This window comes from Belonocnema kinseyi, chromosome 5, assembly GCF_010883055.1.
Source record: "Belonocnema kinseyi isolate 2016_QV_RU_SX_M_011 chromosome 5, B_treatae_v1, whole genome shotgun sequence".
In the NCBI taxonomy this organism is placed as follows: Eukaryota; Metazoa; Arthropoda; class Insecta; order Hymenoptera; family Cynipidae; genus Belonocnema; species Belonocnema kinseyi.
Window position 1 is genome coordinate 6,048,392 of NC_046661.1, and position 21,433 is coordinate 6,069,824.

Genomic DNA, 21,433 nt, shown 5'->3' on the forward strand with positions numbered 1-21,433 from the left:
CAATTTTTCCAATCGAATATGGCGGCCTTCTCCACTGTCAATTAAACCCCGCACGAAATGCCTAGTCCCCTCTTATTCATATGTCCATGATTCTCGCCTCTAAGTCTGAGCAAAGATGGCCGCTGGCGCCTATTTTTAAATCTTAAGAGGTATCTGTTTAATTTTAATGTTCAAATTAACAATTGTTTGTCGATAAAATAAGACCATGGCAGACTTTATAAAAAAATGAACATCGGATCTTTTGTTAACAGAGTTTGTATTCTTGACTATATAAAAAATGTCTATAAAATTTCTGTTTTTATTGTGTCTTTCTTGATTTAAAATTTTAGTGTTTCAGAATAAAAACTGCTGATCATGAACATGTGATTGATCAACCAATGTAGTACCCCTTGCACCATTTTTACAGTCGTTTTCGTGTTCTTTGATCCTAGTTTCTATGTGTCACTTAGTCTGTCCTATGTAAATTAAACTACATTCGCAGGAAATGCTGTAAATGACGTGTGTTTTGAGATTGTTACTAGCAATATCTTTGTTTTTGGAAAAGCATCTATACAAATCTTTATGTTATGTAAATACTACTTTGATTAAAAATTTTTTTTTTAAATTATTAGAAAACTTTGGAGAGTTTATTAGCAAAAGGTAAAATGACAACTTTATTGTAGTCGAACGTTTGTGATTTATAAACTTGAGACTATATATTTATATTGTTGACCTTTTCTAGAGTAAAAGATTATCTGAAGAGGCTCCACGTCGTGGAGCGAAATTTGGTTTTAATAAACTTATAGATTAGTAGATCAAAAAAGCTACATCTGCACTATATTTACTACATTGATAAAAAAACCGCACATCTAATAATATTGTTTATTTTCCTGTTTTTATAAGTTTGAATATGAAACAGTATTAAAATTTTTTTTAAACATAGTAACAGCATTTTTGTAAATAGAAGGAAGAAATGCAAAAATGTCCAAAAAACATCAGCAATGTTTGATGTTGGTTTATGTCAACATCAAAATACCCGTGTAACCCTAGCAGACCAAGTGAACGGAAAGGATACTCTGCAGAGTATCCTCATAGTATCCACGTAGTATCTCTTCCGTAGCAAGCAACAAAAACTCAACCAGCAGCAAGATCAACTATTAAATTGGTGAAATTCGGATTCCACGTTAAAATTCCCATTACAAGGTCACGGAGTATTCGGAATAGTTTTCTTTGCAACTTACGGAGGATGCGTTTGAAGTGTAGCAGGCAACAGGCGCTATGCGTCTTATTTTTTTTTAACTTTGTACCGTTATAAAAAGAAACTTTCGTGATAACTATGAAAATTTATGACAGAAAGTTTATATCAAGGTTAGATAAGAAATTTAAAGCGGTATGAAATAAAAAAAAGTTTTTAAATGTTATCAAATATGTTTTTCGTAGTTTATAAACATTTCCGCGAATTTGGAAAATCACACGTTTATTCTTAAATGTTGATAAAAACCATATTTTTTTTAAAGACGAGCTATATGCAGAGCTCCAAAAACAAAACAGCGGCAAACATCAACCTTTAGTCCCCAAAACTCAACGCGTGTTAAGAAAGTCTTCAATAATAAGTATGATTGTCAGTACTTTTGAGGACATAGAATTGAAACACTCTTTGAAAAAGACGAAAAAATTAAAGGAAATAAGTTAAAATATGTAGATTGTGATGAACCAGGATATCCAGGGTGAAACTGGGACGTTTACGGGATACTCAAATATCCCAAGTAGGCTAGAAATTAATTTTCTATATCCTATTTAGGACATTTGAATATCCCGTAAACGTTCAAGGGTTACCCTGTATATTTTGGGGTTATCCTTGGGATATCCAAATTTCTTCCTTGAGGGATATTCGACTGGTTATCCCTGGGATATCCTTGGGACAACCTGGGAGATAAATGGGATCAAATGGGATATCCCGGCATATCCTATCGCTGTGAGGGATAATTGGGAATTTTCAAATTTGAGGTTAACAGACTTTTTTTCTTTTTTAATTAAATAAGATTTAATAATTTAATGCTTAGTAAGTGTTTTCTTAACGGCTTCGATTTTCGGAAGTTCAAAATCAAAATCGTTTCCAGTTTCAATTACGTATCTCTCAAGTGCAGTGACATTGTCTATATTATAATTTCAACGAGCGCGTTCTTTAACTCTATAATTTAAAGGTCTGCTGGTATTTCCAACATATCAACAGTCACAATTTGAGAAATTAAATTTGTAAACTACATTTCTTGTTTGAAAAATGTCTAATTTGTCTTTAGGAGACTGAAAAAGATTTGTGTTGGACTTTATAGGTCTGAAAATTACTTTTATGTTATTATGTCGTAAACTAGTAGCTAGTTTTGATTCTGGAATTAATTTTGATTCTGGAATTATCATAAAAATGTCGTTAACGTATCTTCTATATAATGGTATTCCAAAATTAAGGGTTGAAAGACAGTCAATTTCCAGAGTATTAATGATAATGTTTGCTATCACAGGAGAAAGCTGATATCATGTGGCCACTACTTCCATTTCTCTATAATTTTTATTCTGCAACTTTAGAATATAAAGACCTTAAACAAAACTCAACTGGATTTAAGAATTCATATTTTGGGATTAACGGAATTGAAAGGAATAAGTTAACCACATATAAAACATGAGCAGATGTTCTTTATGCATTTAAATCGTATAGGGCCTGTTTCACCAACCTCAGTTAAATCATTGGTTAACTGACAGCGGGTTAAATGTAATGCCATAGTTAAGCTCGATTATCCTGTTGCGCGTTCCACCACGTTTTTGGAGGTCCCGGTTATCTAACCGTATAGTCGTTTCGAAATAACTTCTATTTTGCTTTTAACCATTCGCGTGATAGCCTACTGTTCGGTCGAGTAAAAAGCAAAGCAATATGGCCGTGCGCACCAAATCCAAATAAGGTTCACTCCACGCTCGTGTCCACAATAACCTAAAAAAGGGAATTTGTTTGTGTTTTTTGTTCTTGTTATATTTCCGTTTTATTCGTTTTATCTGTTATCTGTTATCTGTTAACCGTGGATTACATTTTTCACCAAGGTTGGTGGAACCGTCCCTTAATTGTAATTAACGAACTGCCAGCTATCTTTCATGATAGTCAGATTTTACTGTTAAAACTTCTAGAATGTTTTCAACATGTTTAGCTAATTTGAAGATTGGACTATTGAGAGTATAGATATTATTATTCTGAGAGGATTACCAGTTTTATGAATTTTTGGCAGTCCATATGCTCTGGGAATAACCGTCGAATTTGATTTTAGTTTCTTGGCATCTATAGAGGAAATAAATGAATTGTGTTCCCAGCTGTTGATTATAATGTTATTCGATATTTCACTTGTAGCTGCATATTAAAATTTAACCTCATTGAATTTGGATTGATCTGATAATAGAAGTGACATTTTTCAATATATTCTGATTTTCTCATTGCAAATGTTGTGTCGCCTTTATCTGATGTAAGAAAAATTATATCAGGTTTTTCTTTGATAAATTGTATAGCTGGGCTAAAATTAATATTTTCATGAAATTTTTATTTGTTTAGAATAGAAGCTATTAAGTCATGTGAAGGAAAGTAAAAAGTATTTAGAGAATAACATAAACTTATTAAACAGATATGTGGAAAACACTACAAAGGAATAATTAATACTGTTTTAATTTGTAATTTAGAGTCTGTTGAACAAAATTTATGTTCTGTGTGCGAATATATGTAGATTAGAGTTCATTTGCCAACTTCGTTTATCAAAAAACGCTGTTTCATAAAAGAAATACTTTCAGGGTATCGGTATTATGGTATAATTTAAAAAATATAGTAAAAAAGATATTCACATGCTATCATGAAAAGTTTACAAACTGAAAAGTCAATATTCTTATCTTATCAAAGTCAGTCACTTTTCTACTAGTAGTGGCACACTTCAAGTACAAGGCACTATGCCTTTGATATGAGACAGCGCCCTGAAAGAGGTTGTCTGTTTAAATTGATTTACTGATTGTAATATAAAATTGTTCTAAGTCGGCTGACTATCGCCAGCTCTGGTTTCAATTTCAAGCAGAGCAAGTATTTTGTTTATTTTTAATAAATTTTTTATCATATTAATCAACCTAATATTATTATAAACATTGTAAAATATAAATGTGTACATTCACATTGATTCTCAGTAACGGTTACACACCGCTGAGACTGGAAATTATCTTTATTCTTTTTAGAATAAATTGACTCGAACGAAATTTTCGCTGGGGCGTTCTTGAGTTGTTTGTATATTTTTATAACTTGCCTTTATGTCCACTTTTGGCTGCGAACTGATAGAGGGGAACTGTTCTTTTTTTGATCAACCATTGTATACAATATTTTGTCTTGAACAAGCACCTTGCAGAGGCGTTGGTGAGTCGTTTACAAATGTTTATAATGTGCCTTTATGTCTACTAACGGTACAGACCGCTAGTACTGGCAATGCTTAAGAGGCGTCCTTGAGCCGTTGTATATTTCAATAAGGTGTTCACTAACTTCTTCTTTTTCGCCTTCTTAGGATGAGCTAAAACTGAATTAGATCATAGGTTATGTTAAATATATGAGGGCCTGTTCTTCTTACAAATAAATGCGACAAAAACCGCACTACGTATTTCTGCGCAAAAAAAGACATCGTTAACATCCTTTAAAATCGATTAAAGGGCGTAGCCGGGTTAGTATGTAAAATGTGCCCTTGAGGCCTATCCAATCAGACTTGGTCCTATTTGTACGTCACAAAAAGAAAACTCTTTCCTGAAATTTTCAGCCTTTTAACCTTAAAGATGACCTCTCAATGTCACGTTTTTGAGTTTCCAGTTTGTTGCGTATATCTCGGATTGTTTTCGACGGGTTTTAATCCACCTGGGGTCAAATGAAGGATCTCTTAAAACTACATTTCATACATTTTTCCGACCATTTTTGGCGGAAATTCAAATTTTGACAGGCATTCAAATATTTTAAGTCGAATTTTCCCGAAAACGAAAATACAGACATTAACGAAAAAATGCACACAGATTACTTACATATAACGGATTCATCATTAATTTTTTGAGATTTTTTTAGTAGTGGAACATAGTAGAAAAAATTTAAAAACGTATTTTCATACGAATATCGGACTTCGAAGATTTAAGAATATACGAATACGAATATACGAATATTTAAGAATATACGAATTATGATATGATAGAGATCCTTTATGAATAGCTGAAGCATGCTTTCTTCTCGAATGGTCGACGCTGTACCGGAATCTTCATATTCTCATGGAGCCCGAAAAGCTTGAATTGTATCATTCCTTATTAATTGTTTTGTTTATGAAAATTGTAAAGTTTATACGTTTGAAAATAAATAATATGACTTTGCCAATAATTTAAATTTTTTGTATATTCGGTGAGTTCACTATTTTTTATTAAATCATCTTACAATTAAAATTGTGATTTGAAAATCGTGCCATTTTTTCCTCATAAATCTCTATGAACTGATAATTATCATGTGTGGAAAGCTTCAATTTTAATCGGCAGATCTGCTAAAATTTCCCGAGATGACAGTCAGAGATTTCAAGATTTGGCACAAAAGTAGAAAAACTAAAAGTAAAAAAAATCTTATGTTTAGAAATATGTATTAGAACTGAAGCAGTAATACTGATTCTGTAATTATGGTATGGGTGAAATACGCAAAGCGTATCGCTATAGCTGATCGAGCAATATGTTTTGGTTGGAATAACCAGAATTATGCGTGTATCGTCGAATTATTTCTTTCAGTGTATACGTGAGATTTGAAAAGTATTATTGCATTCGTATTCTATAGAAAATTGTAAAGAGAAATCTTGAGTTTCAATTCGGCAGTTAATATTGACGATTCTGAATAAAGTTTTAAAAAAAACTAAAACAAATTCTATCGTTTCTGGAATTAGTTAATCCTTCCGTATCGTCGTCTTGGTTATATCGTTATGCACGTTGAGTTGATTTTGTATACTTGGATACTGTTCATGCAATGACTGAAAGAGAGTTGGTGAGGAGCGGATTCGCTCAGGTGTTTACTGTCTTGGTGTGATTCGACGAATTGAGAGTTGTTTCCAATATGGTTCTTCGGCACTTGATAAAGACGGTCGGACGCTTTTCCTTAGGAGGGAAGGGTACATGAGCTTTTGTAAGGTTGTCGCTGGCCTCTAGTTTCTTTAAAAGCATAGTGAAAAACAAGAATTATGTGGTATCTCTGGATTTATACAAGGGTAAGCTACAAGGTTTATTTGTCCAATTTTAATAAACGTTTATTATTTGAAAAATATGTTTGGTTAAAGTTAACCTACTTTTGAAGACTAAGTTCTCGGCTTATAATAATATTACCCCTTGTAGATTGATTCTTTATCTGAAAATTTATGTGTATAACCCAAAAACTTCACCAAAATAAATATTAAAAAGCAGCTGCAAACGAAGTGTCTGCATGGGGTTTGAAGGCAAATAACTACCAATCCTGTCGGGCAAATATCGAGGAGACTTTTATGCACGCCCATGCTATTTTACCCACTGTTATTCATACCCTTTACCCAACACCAGCAACTTCTAGGGCTACTATCTGACGGTCACAATGCCTACGCTAAACGTAATTTACATCTGGCAACATTAACAAGAAAACCTTCTCAGGTTTATTTTTAATTTTTCTCTTTAGCCACCGAAAAAATGCACCAAATTTTAAATATCCCAAAAAATTTGCCAAAAATAATTCTCTGACTTTCAAAAATTTGGCAAAATTCTGATTCGAGTGGGATATATTTTTAGGAGTCACGTTAATCATAAAAATTGAATAGAATAATAGAAAAATTAAATGCAAGAAATCAAGATTTCCATTTTGGCAATCGAATAAAAATATCAAAATATGGGATTAAAATTTCCTAATCCATCACAAGGATAGTTTTTATCGTAGGGAAACAAATTTTTTACTTGGTAAAGAATCATTGCAATCCAAGAAATTAATCTTTAAACGTAGGTCAACTCTGACCACGCATATTTTTAATCTCATCAATATCTATTCAAATTTGAGGATGAAATCTCTAGACTTGTTTACGATTCCAGACATACCATACAAGTAATAATTTTTAGCAAAACTTCGAGATAAAATAGCCGCGAGAAGTAAAAAAAAAGAAGTTTCAACTGTCGAAAATGCTCTATTCGAATTTTTGTTTAATCGCATCATTTCGTGTAGATAGTTTCGAAACATACTTGATATCCTGTTAAAATCTGGATGAGAGTTTCTTATTCTACATGAAAAATCAGATTTCTTTATAGGGATATTATTTGTTTGTTAATTGTGAAATAATAATCACAAACCGAGAAATTAGTCTTCAAAAGCAGGGCAACTCCGACCAAGCATATTTTTAATATCATCAACCATTATTAAAATTTGACAAGCATCCTTTCTAACATGCTTATTTACTAATCAAAGCATATCCATATAGTCATAATTTTTAGCAATAATTTCACACAAATTATTTGCGAGATGTCGCAACAAAGTTTAAAATGTATAAAGTGCTCTATTTGAATGTTTCTCTGATTAAAACATTTCATTGGGATGTTTTCGACATATAGTAGATACCTAGTTCAAATTTCGATTAAGATGTCTCAATCTACCAGAAAAAGTAGCTTCTGTTTTAGGGATCTCATTTTTAATTGTTAAATAATCGTGACAAACCGCGAAAAGTTCTTTAAAAGTAGGCTAACTTTACCCATGCATATTTTTAATATCATCAACAACCTTCTACCTTCTTCATTTACGAATCTAGACATACCATATAAGTAATTATTTTTAGTAATACTTTCACAAGGGAACCTTTAGGTCTGCTTTTTTGGTTTAAAATGATACTCTCCGCAATGAAAGATACATACCAGAGGATTTCTGAGAAATAATCAAGAAACCCCAATTTTTACCCATTTTTGAGAACAATGCATTTTAAAAATTGCGAACGCAGGGTCATCGAAATTACTGCCTGATTGACATTTAGAAAAAGAATCTGGGATGTAATTTTTAACACCTCTAAAAACGTGTTAAATAATAATACGGCTGATTTAATTAGTGTAGAGAGAAAAGAAGTGTTTTGTAATCAGTTTTCAGGTTAGCATGCAATTGATGAAACATTACTCGATTCTGCAGATTTGAGACGAAAAGCGATTTCAACCTACAAGAAATAGGATGGAGAGATTAGAAATTATGAAAAATCAATTGAAAAAAAATAATAAAGCTAAGACTAAGGAAGGAAATCCAAAAAGACTATGAACTAAAAAATCAATCTTAGAATATTAACCCTCTTATTGATTCAGCTAAAGGAGTTACTACAGGGAGAAAATCCTGGATCACTGAGTGCTTTTACATACACGACTGGTTCGCTTATAGAAAAAAATTTCATACACAAAAGGTTAGTGTATCGACACGAGAGTGGCTATACAATCGAACTAAATCTCGATTCAACCAAATATGATTTCAACTAAAACTCTATAGTTCGTGCACAGCGGATGGTGTTGCTCGGAAAAGGGTCGTGTACGTAGTTAGACAGTAGTGTAGGGTCACTCAGTTGTACCAAAAATATACGATTGGCGGCGTGACTTGCAGACTCTAAGTCATCGATAAAGAAGAGCTGACAATAATTTAAAAAATAATGAATGTAATAGAGTTTAATGAATTAAATAAATTAAAATTAAATAAATGTAGAGGAAATTAAACAAGTTTAAAAACAACGAAATTAAGTCCATTCTACCCAATTTTTGTGAAAGAATTTCCCCATTTTTTAAAAAGAATTTCTTTAAATTTCGTAAGATTTGAAAGGATTTCATAGAATTTATAAGATTTGAATGTTAACAAGGATTGCAAAGTAGTGAAGAGAATTTCTGGGATTTTCAAATAATTCAGAGGAATTTGACGAGGTTTTATAATATTTCGGAGAACTTCAGTACTTCTGAAGGATTTTAAAGACTTTTAATAAGGTATTTTAATAAATTTTCCGGGGTCTCAAATGATTTCATAGGGCTTTAAATAATTCAAGATATTTAAAGAAATATCATCAGATTTTTTGTAATTTCACGGGATTTCAACGGATTTTATATTATAATGGATTTAAAAGAATTTACAAACAAGAATTCAGGGATTTCAAAGGATTTAAAAGATTTGAAACCATTTTGATTAGATTTCAAGAACTTTAAAGGGTTTTTACGAGATTAGAAGGGCATTTTAAGGACTGCCAAGAATTTTGAAGCTCCTGCAAAATTTCAAGATATTCTTAAGCATTTCTAAGAATTGGACACATTTTGGGATATTTCCAAAGATTCCAAGGAATGATCGTTTGATTTAAAAAATTTGAAGTAACTTCCAAGGAGTCTTATGATTTTAAGTAATTTAAAAAATTGTATGCGGTTTTAAACAATTTTCTAGTATTTCAGAAGATTTGAAAGGATTTTACAGGAACTATAAGGTTTTAAGGGATTTTAAAATCTCTAAATATGATTTTTACATGATAAAAACATTTGGCGGGTCTGCAATTTATTACTTTATTATTTTCTTCTTTTATATCCGTTAGCGCATTTATTTTTATTATATAACAATAATTGTAGGCCCGCCAATGCTTTTTTTCTCTTGTTTTATTTCTGCAAAGCATGCATTTAACTTCGTTTTATCAATTAAAAGGTATTATTTATAGAAATGATAGTAACTACTGTAATAGTCCTTTTGCTACTTTTAGTAATGTTCCTATTTTCAAGTATGCTCTCATTCTTGAATTTTCTACTATTTATAATTGACTTTATTTTATCATTTTATAACTTATCAAATGCATAAATAAATATTTTAAGTATGTATCGTTTTTTGAAAACTAAATTTCAGTTTTTTCTGGCTTAGATTATTTAGATCATTTGCTTTAGACTTTTTCAAAGTTTCCAAATTTAAAAAGTACTATTTTATGTTAAGTTTTTTTATTTTTTAAAACAAAGTTAAATAGGCTTAAGTTAAAATAAAAAACTTATACAAAAAATTTGCCAAAAATTCCCTCAACTTTTTTTTGCTATAATAATAACAATATAGTTTCAAATGAAGCAGTTAAAGTACTGCTCCAGAAACTATGAATGGAATTCTTTTAACAACTTCTAGAAAGCTAATACATATTATAAGATATATGCATATCTGTGTAATTCAAGTTTGAAAGAATCCAAAATTAAAGCCTTCCGCATTAGCGAGCGACGCCTCATCGTAGATAATAACTGTAATAATGTTTAAAAAAAATAGTGTTACGTGGATAACCTGAAATTAATATACCACTATTAACATTTTCGAAAAACAGCTTCAAATTTTTTGTTTACAGATCCTAATGAAAGTGAATACAATTCATGACATTAAAATAAACAACAAATCTATAACCCCATACAGAAAATCATTTACGCCCTACTGATAGAAATCTCCGAGTTTTCTCTTGCGAAACAGCCTGGCCCATTTGAGACTATAAGCATAGTCGATTTGAAACAATTTAGTCTGAGAGATTTGGGTCCTTTTCAAGGTCCTTTTAGTGGTCCAAGAGTGGTGCGACGGTAACAGGATGTTCCTTTTGTATTCGTCACGTACCAGGCGGGCAGAGTTATGTACAGTAGTAGGTCGTCACTAATCCGACTCTCCCTTTTTAAATTTCTCTTCAAGTTATTAACACTTTTTTTAAATTTAATGACCGCACACTACTTTCTAACTACGCACACGACCCTCTTCCGAGAAACACCATACGCTGGGCACAAACTATAGATTTTTAGTTGAAACGACATTTAGTTGAATCGAGATTTAGTTCGATTGCATATCAACCCGACACAAGCGAGTCGCTTATCGAGAGTAACCAGTCGTTTATGTTACACCAATCTCAAAAGAGCAGTGAGAAGTGCGATCTACACTTCTTATTGCTTCATGATACATGACGGAGTCTTGTGGGACTCGCCCAACGGGTTTCCGATCATTAACGAGCGAAGCCGAATAAGAAGGAACAAGCACTACATGAATCAAGATCGTGATCGCATGCATTTTAAAATCATATGCGCTTATTAAAAGATCATGCGCCAAAAGTAAAAAAGTCCATTTTTTTAATTGATATAGGCACAGATTATATATATTTATGATCCACGGATTCCATTCATGATAGTCATATTCATGAAAAAAAGGTTCGCAGTGACTTTTCAGTTTAAAAATATTATACTTTATCAAAACTGCATAAGTGCTTCAAAAGCGGTAGCAAAAAAGTATGAAAATATAATATAATTAAAAGTTATGAACAATATTCAGAGCAAAAACTTACCTGATACGTTTCAAAGTTTTCCTAATGAATTTTACATAAATCTTTATAAAACTTTACATAACCACAACGGCCGATTTCGATATTTTTTTCCACTTCCGATCAGCTGACAGCTGGTGCTGCTTTCGTTCTTATTCGGCTTCGATCGCTAATGATTGGAAAAGCGTATCGCAAGTCCGACACGACTCCGTCGTGTATCATGAAGCAATGAGTAGTGCAGATCGCACTACTCACTGCTCTATTGAGATTGGTGTTACATAAACGACTGGTTACTAAAGCTAAAGACACTAACAAAAAAGAAATTTAATTTTTGAAGAAAAAAAAAACGATTCTACCAATTCTGCTGAAGAAATCAAAATAAGTTAATTATCATAACCTCTGAATTTAAACTAAATAGATGCTGATAATTTAGTAATTTAAGCCAGACTATTTGTTCATAAATGAAAAATAATTGATAAACAATGTTTCTTTTTACTGTTCACTTCCTAGTGATACTATTAAAGTTTAGTTTAATCTGATTTCTTTCCATTTCATCTTCACATGACTGGGGTGCCAATAATTGGGGCCATCCCTGCCAATAATTGCATCAACCCTGCCAAGAATTGAAATTTTAGGCTAATGAGCTAATTGTAATTATTTTTTTTCAGTATCTAATATATATTTAGGTAAATAAAGCTTAGAATTTGATATCCTATTATATAAGCATTGTACATATCAGTACAACACATATATCTCACATACAATTTTTGACATTAATTGATTTCTCAAAGCCTGAAGTTTGCCTTAACTTGCCAACAATTGGGTACATTACCCTATCCATACATTTTTTATTCATTTTTATTTCTTAAAATACTTGTTTTTTTAATTTTTGAAAACTATTTAATATAATTATGACATTCGATGATTATTTATTCCTTACTTTGAATAAAAACTATGTTATTCGTATTTTTATGATAACTCCTTTGGACAATTTTGTATTTTTTTAAAATTCTTTATTCTTTAATACTTTCTAGTATTGACATTTTTAAATTAAAGAAGGAAAAAAGTGTTGCAAACAAAAATCTCAACAATAAAAACAAAATAATTCTGTTTTCCTCAAACTACAAAAAATACATAAATAATAGACAATTACTGCAACCACTGGTATTTTGTATTTATTATTGAAATTTCCATTTAAAACACTGTTCCTACTTTAATTTAAAAATAAAAATACCATAAACTATTGAAGTATAAAGAATTTTAATAAAATGCACAATCGTCCAAACGAGTGGTAATACAAATACGATAAACAAAGTTTTTATTAAAAATAGGGAATAAGTAATCATTAAATAGCATGATTATATCAGTGAGAGACAGTGGGACCATTAGTCCGATAGTGCTACCATGGCGCATGCGGCTGGTAAGCTAGGAGCCCAATTTCTCTCTTTGTGTAGTGGACATCTTAAAATTCGGTGAAGGCGGCGCTCCTAGTATAATGGGTTCTTAAGATAAAGGGGCCCGAATTTCCGATTCCAAGTATACCACTGTGACAGGCAAGGACACTGACACCAGAAACCACCTAAAAACGTGAAAGGCAATGGGGCTCACATAAAAAAGCACCCCAAATTGTTAGATTCAAGGAGATAAACACCAAATAAACATCCCAAAACGTGAGAGGAGATAATTTCATTTTACTTTCACTTTTTTGTAGTTGAAGAGAGATTTAGATATATTTTCGAAATTAAATTTTTTAACCGATTTTATTGTAGGAGAAATCTATTTGATAATACAATAATAAGCGATTTTGGTTGATGGTTCTCCTCACCTATTACATTTTGAGATGCTTTTTGGTTAGTCCGCTTGTGTCTCACGTTTTGGGGTGTTTATTGTTATTATTCTTTTTGAACCTAACAATTTCGAGTGTTTTTTGTATGAGTCTTATTGCTTTTCACAGTGGTGATTTAAAAATAATTTTTAAATTTTATTTTACGTTCACAGTAAATAGGCTAAGCTTGGTCTGGCTAATAGATTCTTTTACCGACATTACCGACCGCGTAGAAGTTAAATCTTTATGCTGATAGTAATGAAGAAAACGTCAGACATACGATTGGCAGACTTTGTTTTTTATAAAAACTAATGTATTGTTTATACATTCCATAAATATGCGTCACTCCTCTGCAATCGCACCTCCTTGACAGTTTGTAGTAACAAATTCATTGGAATTTATATATTTTATTTTTACCAACAGCAAGTTTACATGATATTTTTTTCTAAAGAATTTTCTCTGGGGAACGTAAGACATACAATTTTAATATTAATTCCAAGACAAAAAAGAAGGTGACCGGTAAGGTTCCATGAGAAAAAATGTGTGAACTGTATATCACGCATAAATGTTTAAAACGTTTAATATGCGTTAGTATTAGCTATAAAAGGCACAGTCAATTGTTTGAAGTTCATTCAAAAACGAGTAATCGAGGTGGACAATATTCACATATTATGGTGATTCTTTCAAACCTTTCGTAGTCATTTACAACTTTTCGGGATTTTTAAAATTAGTATTTGAAATTTTATAATTTTTTCGATAATATTTAATCTATACATACTACACCGATTTTAAAGCAATTTTATGGATTTTTTATCTAGTCTTTGACAATTTTTTGTCGTTGAAATCATCATTTTGTTTAAACGGACTCGAATTTTTTCCGTGAACCTAATTTTTTTTAGAATTTTACATTCTGTCGAAACTTTCGGTGTGAGTGAGTGAAATTAATGGACAAAATAAATACAGTGGATTGCAGAAAACTCATTCGCATTATAGAGAAATCATATGAGGAAATAGCAAGAGGTAAATCGAATATTGAAATAAATATCGAAATTGAAAAGTACGAGGTGTGTTCAAAAAGTAAGGTGACTTTTCAATTTTCGCGGACTGCGTACATTCAAGTTTTAAATTTTTTGTTTTGTTGTGTTGGTACACTCGTCACGATCATATGTTCACAGTTTTGACTATATAGCTCGTGTTGTTTTTCTGGCAGAGGCGTAAAAGGTTAGAAGGGTTTGGTGTGCTCGGCGATGTTCTTCTTTCGAAAAAAATTGAGCAAAGAGTTTACATTAAATTTTGTGTGAAAAATGGATTTCAGTACTCTAAAACTCTTGAAATGTTGACAGTTGCATACGGTGAGTCTACTCTGAGTAAGAAAAATGTGTATAAGCGGTACAAGCTGTTCCAAGAAGGCCGAGAGGATGTTGAAGACGAACCTCGCCCTGGACGTCCCAGCACGTCAACAACAGATGAAAACGTTCAAGCAGTGGAAGAAATGGTGTTGAAAAATCGCCGAATTACAATCAGAGAAGTTGCTGAAGATGTTAGCATATCGGTTGGCTCATACCATGCTATCTTTTCGGACGTTTTGGGCATGAGACGTGTGTCAGAGAAATTTGTAACAAAACTGCTTAATTTTGATCAAAAGATCCATCGCATGACCATCGCTCAGGAGATGTTGAATGAAGTCAATAATTATCCTGATTTTCTCAAAAGGGTTATAACTGGGGATAAATCGTGGGTGTATGGTTATGACGTCGAAACTAAAGCCCAATCGTCTCAGTGGAAGCATTCTGAGTCACCAAGACCGAAAAAAGCGCGTCAAGTTCGGTCAAATGTGAAGGTTTTGCTCACTGTTTTCTTTAATTATCGTGGCGTAGTGCATCAGCAATTCTTACCACAAGGTCGTACGGTCAATGAGGAGTATTACCTTCATGTTATGCGCCGTTTTCAAGAGGCGATACGCAAAAAACGTCCGGAACTTTGGAAAAACAATTCATGGCTTTTGCATCACGATAATGCATCTGCTCATTCATCGTTGATTGTGAAAGATTCTCTGACCAAAAACAGCACCACAGTCATGCCTCAGCCTTCATATTCACCGGATTTGGCCTCCAGTGACTTTTTTCTTTTCCCAAAACTGAAGAGACCCATGAAAGGACATCGATTTTCAAGGATTGAGGAGATAAAAACTGCATCGCTGAAAGAGCTCAAGGCTATACCACAAAATGATTATCAGAAGTGCTTCGATGATTGGAAAAAGCGTTGGCACACATGTATTATATCTGAGGGGGATTACTTTGAAGGGAACAACATAAATATTGAGAAATAAATGAATATTTTTTTAAAAAACGATAAAGTCACCTTATTTCTTGAACACACCTCGTAGTCTACATTGGGGGTACCAAATATACGCCTTCTAAATAAAATTTTAAAAATAAAGAAGGATACTTTATCAGTGGGTGAAAGGAATATAATAATATCAACTGTGAGCATTTTAAAAAGTATGAATTTGAAACTGAAGCGACTTCAAAAGAAAGGTTAAGGAAATTCAAATAAAAAAGAAAAATTGATAGAATGCACAAAGATTTAAATGGTTTTTTTTGGAAGATGCAAAGTCATTACTTATTCATCGAGTCAAAAATAGTTTAAAAAAGGATGGTAATTCAAAAGTAAATGTCGTTCTGGCTGCTAAATTTACCGCCTTAGAAAACGAGGGTATAATTATCAAAATCGAATTTTTTAATACAAAAAATAAAATTATTTTACTTTCAAAAGATCTTTCAGGATGGTTTAATGATAAAGTGACGGATGATCGAGAAAGAATTTCAACAATAAAAATCAAACTGGAGATTGAATGAAATGCTAAACTTGCTTATAAATATTAATAAATATGCACCATTTCATGCATGCCTAGAGGGTTCTAGAGGGTTAAACATCCAACCCTTTTAAGAAACATTACCAAATATCTCGAAAACTGCAGCTCTGCAAAAAAAAGTTCCCTTTGAAATTTATTGGGCTCTAACGAGGAAATGCAAAGAAAGTCATGGGCTTAAGAAACAGGTCATTTTTCAAGGTCATTCAATGTGAGCTTGTCATTTATTGCTAATACTCAGCCAATAAAGACAAAATATGAAGAGGAAATCAATATAGAACCCATAAAGGCAAGAAATGAGAGTGACTTAGTCAACAGCCAGACAATGAAGGCAAGACATGAGCGAGATTTAGTCAATATCTAGCCAATGAAGGTAAGATTTGTGCAGGATGTTGTCAATATCTAGCCAATGAAGGCATGAAATGAGCTTGATTTAGACAATATCCGGTCAATGAAAGCAAGTCATGAGTGCGATTCAGTCATTAGCTAGCCAATGAAGGCAAGAGATGACCAGGATGTCGTCGATTCTAGCCAATGAAGGCGACTTCTGTTAACTGAATATCTCTTGCTGGTAATCGATTTCCTGCGCTATTTATGGTCTGAATCAGTCTTTGTGATGGGAAGCGAATTCTTTCTTGATGCCGAGCATACCCAAAGAACCATAATATACTACTTATATATGCACAATTTCATAAGTGCACATCCTGAACAAATCTTGCCTTTATTGGCTAGATAATGACTAAATCTCGTTCATGTCTTGCCTTCATTGGCTAAATAATGACTAAATCGCACTCATGACTTGCCTTCATTGGCTGGTTGTTGACTAAGTCATTCCCATTTCTTGCCTTTATGGGTTCTATATTGATTTGCACTTCATATCTTATCTTAATCGGCTGAATATTAGAAATAAATGACAGGTTCACATTGAATGACCTTAAAAATGACCTGTGTCTTAAGGCCATGACTTTCTTTGCATTTCCCCGATAGAGCCCAATAAATTTCATGGGGAACATTTTTTTCACAGAGCTGCAGTTTTTGAGATATTTGTCATGTTTTTTAAAAGGGTTGGGTGTTTAACCCTCTATAATTCGAAAACTGTCCATTTTTGGACTTTGGCCCCCATAACACTTTTGATCGAGACATTGAGAACTACAATTTTACGAAGTTTAATCAAAATCGACCGAAAGCCATTTCATATACATTTGCTGCGGTGTCATTTGAAGCAATGAATGCATTACGGATAAATATTTATGGCATAGAGCAAGGCGAAAACAAAAATAAGCAAGAAACTGTACCTATTTATATGAGTAGAGAAAATGTTGAAATACCTGGAATTCATCTGCTTTTTACTGAAAAAATGAAGATATTTATGATGATGATTATGATGATAATCCAAATCTAGAAAAAGATAAAAATTCTCATAGTGTTTTCCACTTTTTATTTATTCGTAATATATCACGTTTAGTAAAATCACAATCTTCAAAAGCGTCTAATCGTATGTTTCTTTGTGACCGGTGTCTATGTAGTTTCAGATATGAAAACTCATTCGAAAAGCATAAAATTGTCTGTTTGAATTTAAATAAATGCAGAGTGATTTTACCCAGAAACCATGAAAACATTTTGAAATTTGAAATGTGAAATTTTTAGATTTAAAGATAAAGTTTCTTTTCTAATTTTTGCTGCTATTGAATGTTTATTAGAGCCATTCAATGATAATTCAAATTCTAATACTCAAGCATGTTTAAAACATACTTCCCACAGTGTTGCGTTCTATTTAAAATGTGATTATGATGAGTCTGTTTCTAAATTTGAAAGTTACAGATGAAAAGACTGTATTGCATAGTTCATGAAAAAATTGCATGAAATATCTAATTTCATATATTCCGTTATAAAAAACATTGTACCTACAAAACCTCTAACATTAGAGCAAGAACTAGAATTTATAATAGCCGGAATAAGTCATATTTGCGAAAAACCTTTCAACGAAGATGATATAAAACATCGCGATCATAATCACATTTCAAAAGTTCAATGGGTGCAGACCATCAAGGATGTAATTTGGATTATCAGATTACGCACGTAATACCAGTAGTATCTCAAAATTTATCAGGCTATGACGCACATTTTTTTATCGAAGATTTAGCTACTACTTTTGATGGTGCAATTAAGCTTTGACCAATAAACAAGGAAAAATATATATCTTTTACGACATTTGTGGATGGAATAAATGTTTGTCTTAGATTTATTGATTCTTTTAGATTTATGCCGGGTATCCTAGATAAATTAGCATCTTATTTAGGAAATGATAAGAACATAATCACGAGACGAAATTGTAAAATTGATGATGAATTCAAACTTTTAATTAGAAAAGGAGGATCGAGATTTTAAAAAAAGTGTTTTTTTCCTGTTTTGACATCTTTAACCATATATTTTTTCAAAACTAAGTATTTTTTCTGATTGCTCTCCTCACGAAGAATAAGAATATGTATTTCAACAATTTTTTCATCAAGCTACGACTGAGAAAAAAACGATCAAACCTTCATACTTATCAACTACAATTTATTATGCATAGCATTATTATGTAGCATTATTATGTAGCATTATGTAGCATTATTATGTAGCAGTTGATAAAAACAAAAATTATAAATGAGATAAGCTTTAAAATGTCGTTGGGTTCGTATCTCTATCATTTTTCAATCGCAAAATTTTTCATTTTGTTACAAACAAAAAAAATTAATACACTGTTAGGCGTTAGGGCTGATGTGCATGCACTTCACAATGCGCAATAGACTCATAAAAAATAATGGGTGATTCAATATTAAAAATTTCCCCTTCCATGATAAACAATCCAACGTTGATATATAGAAATACAGATGCAAGTACAGAAAATCTCTATACTCCTTATTCTCTTGTTTTTGTGAGAGGTGTGACTTTTAGACCTTGACTCGCTAGGAACTTCACGTTTTGAGGTATTAAATTTCTGACGATAGGTGTGTGACTCAACATTTTGTAGCATTTTACCCCACTTTTATATCTGTAACCAACTTTTCTATTGTTAAAAATAATTCCCATAACCTCGAGGACTTTATATGCAATCGAATCGTTATGACTTCACCTCGAAAATTTACTAAATGCCCTTCTTAATCAACCATTCGCAGCTGTATATGATCTATTGTCCTGACGCCGACTGCAGGCAAATGACGTGTGAAGGAACTTCAACGATCTTATATCCTGGAGGCACTGCAGGAAAAAATTCATGAATAGTATGCATTTTTTCACCGTTTATGCAAGCTATATTACATCGTTATATTACATTTAATTGTTAGAAAATTTATTTTAACTATCGAAACTGGTGAATCTGACACATGAAGTTTATTAGGTTCCAGTATTCTGTGTGTATATCTAAACAAACGTGCAATTGAATCTGGATGTTCAAAATTTATCTCGCGATTCCAAATAATTTCACTACATAATGTATTATTATTTGAATCAATGGAAATTTGAATACCCGATTTTCTTAAAATTATTTGAAAATATTTATTTATATCTTCTATTTCATAACTACCTGTAGGACTTGTAATTATTTCATTGCCAGCATAAAATTTATTTTTCCCGAGGTTCATATTTGGAAATGAATTAAATATTAGAAATTCTACAAGACCCAGAGTGTAATTTTTTTAGGGTTTTTCCCTGAAACAGGAAGTGTAGGTGCACAAACTCTTTCACTTGCTGTACCGCCTTTTTCTTCCACTTCGACTGCTCTCCCTTATCTCTCCCACCTCCTTTTGCCACCTCCCCCCCCCTTTAATCCACAAACTTAATGGCTGATGGTCTGATTTCACCCTACCTTCCACTGTAATTTTCTCTGTCTTCTCCCACCCTTGCATATTCATGATCACATAATCTATCCCTGATACCACCAGCTTAGACACATACGTGTATTATACCTCTTCGTCCCCTGATACCATACCATTTGCCAACGCTAACCCTCTATCCGTTATCCAGTCTCTTAGAATCTTTCCCACTTTATTTATTATCTTATTCTTCAATTTCCTTTCGAAGCTCTTCCCTTCCCGGTACAGGCCCCCTTGTCCTCCAAATCTCTTATTAAAGTCCCACCCATTCTTCTCATCCTTCCACGCGTCAACTACTTTCATTTCCAACATGCCTTAAACCTTATAAAGCCTTTTTTCTGCCTTTTTCTTCCACACCCTAATCACTTCTTCCATCTGAGTCATTTTATCCTCTTTTTCCTTCCTTACCGAAACCACGTTGTTAATTTCGTGGACAAGTAGCTGGTCCGATAGGAAGCTTTTAGCTAATAATTGCCTTTAAAGCAGTTCTTGGCGTGCTTTTGCTTGTCTTCCCCCTCTAGGTTTAAACTTCTTTTTCGGGCTTGAATCAGACATTTTGTATTCCGTTTATACTAGAGAAAGATTAATAGCAGTTTTTGTAATTATGCCGTTAAATAAAAAACGAAAGAGAGCATAAGTGCGTCGTGTGTCTGGGATAGTTCTAATTTGATTTAACATGGGTAAAATCAGAACGCTCTTAGATGAATAACTCGTTTCTCTAATTCTTAAACTGAAGGCATTAATCGCAAATACTTCAAGAGGCTTGCAACCTGAATCTTAGGGGAGTATTCGACTAAACGTTAATTTTGTCTATTCTCCTTGCCGTTTGGAATACTTATTTCAATGTATTAAGATTATTCTAACTAAAGAATTGTCCCTGTGCCTTGTTGAAAGAGTAAAATTCGGGTACACTCCTTCAGTCCTGAATCAGAAGGGAATTATTTTAATTTTATTTCAAAATTAAATGAATCAGTTGAAAGCATTAAAGTGCTGGCCCTCAGGATTGCAGCTGCAACTTAAGGGGAGGTTCCGACTAGCCGCAATCTTTAGTCAGTTATCTATAAACCTGTATTCATTCTACCTTATTCAAAATCAAATAAATTATTTCAAAACATTGATGTATTGATTCTTATGCTTGCAGCTTAAACCTTTGGATCGGTTTTGACTGGCCGTTAGGCCAGTTGAGGGCCTATAATATCCAAACAAGTATATTCGGCTTTATTTCATAAACGAAACCAGAGAAGTTATTTTAGTTATTATTTAACCTAAGGAGTTATGTAGTCAGCAGTAAGTGGTACCATTTTTTTTCTTTTTCAAGCACTGAAACGATTTTCACTAAACTTGAGAAAAATGATATCGAGGAAAATGGGTCAAAAAGATTCCATCGCTGTAACCAAGTCTATTACAGACGAGTTCATTTAACAATAGAATTGTGCTGCCTGTTAAATTTTAATTATAAACACATTTGCCAGAGGTACAGTCTGTCAAGTTAAAGCGTGGGTGGCTTTACTCGCAGTCGGTAAGGTGTATCGACATGATTTTGGTGTCAAAATATTAAGAAGAGCTCCCT

At 32.6% G+C, this 21,433-nt stretch overlaps 1 protein-coding gene and 1 long non-coding RNA gene across 2 annotated transcripts in view; one reads left to right on the forward strand and one right to left on the reverse strand.

The window, feature by feature from the left end:
- The window catches only part of LOC117172656, a 26,469-nt gene extending 22,960 nt beyond the window's left edge, over positions 1-3,509 (reverse strand). Inside the window, exon 1 of the long non-coding RNA XR_004467041.1 lies at positions 3,230-3,509. This is a non-coding gene — a long non-coding RNA (uncharacterized LOC117172656). The remainder of the gene's footprint in view (positions 1-3,229) is intronic.
- Positions 1-21,433, forward strand: part of LOC117172902 (protein unc-79 homolog) — a 1,455,529-nt gene that overhangs the window by 337,772 nt on the left and 1,096,324 nt on the right. The window lies entirely within an intron of this gene.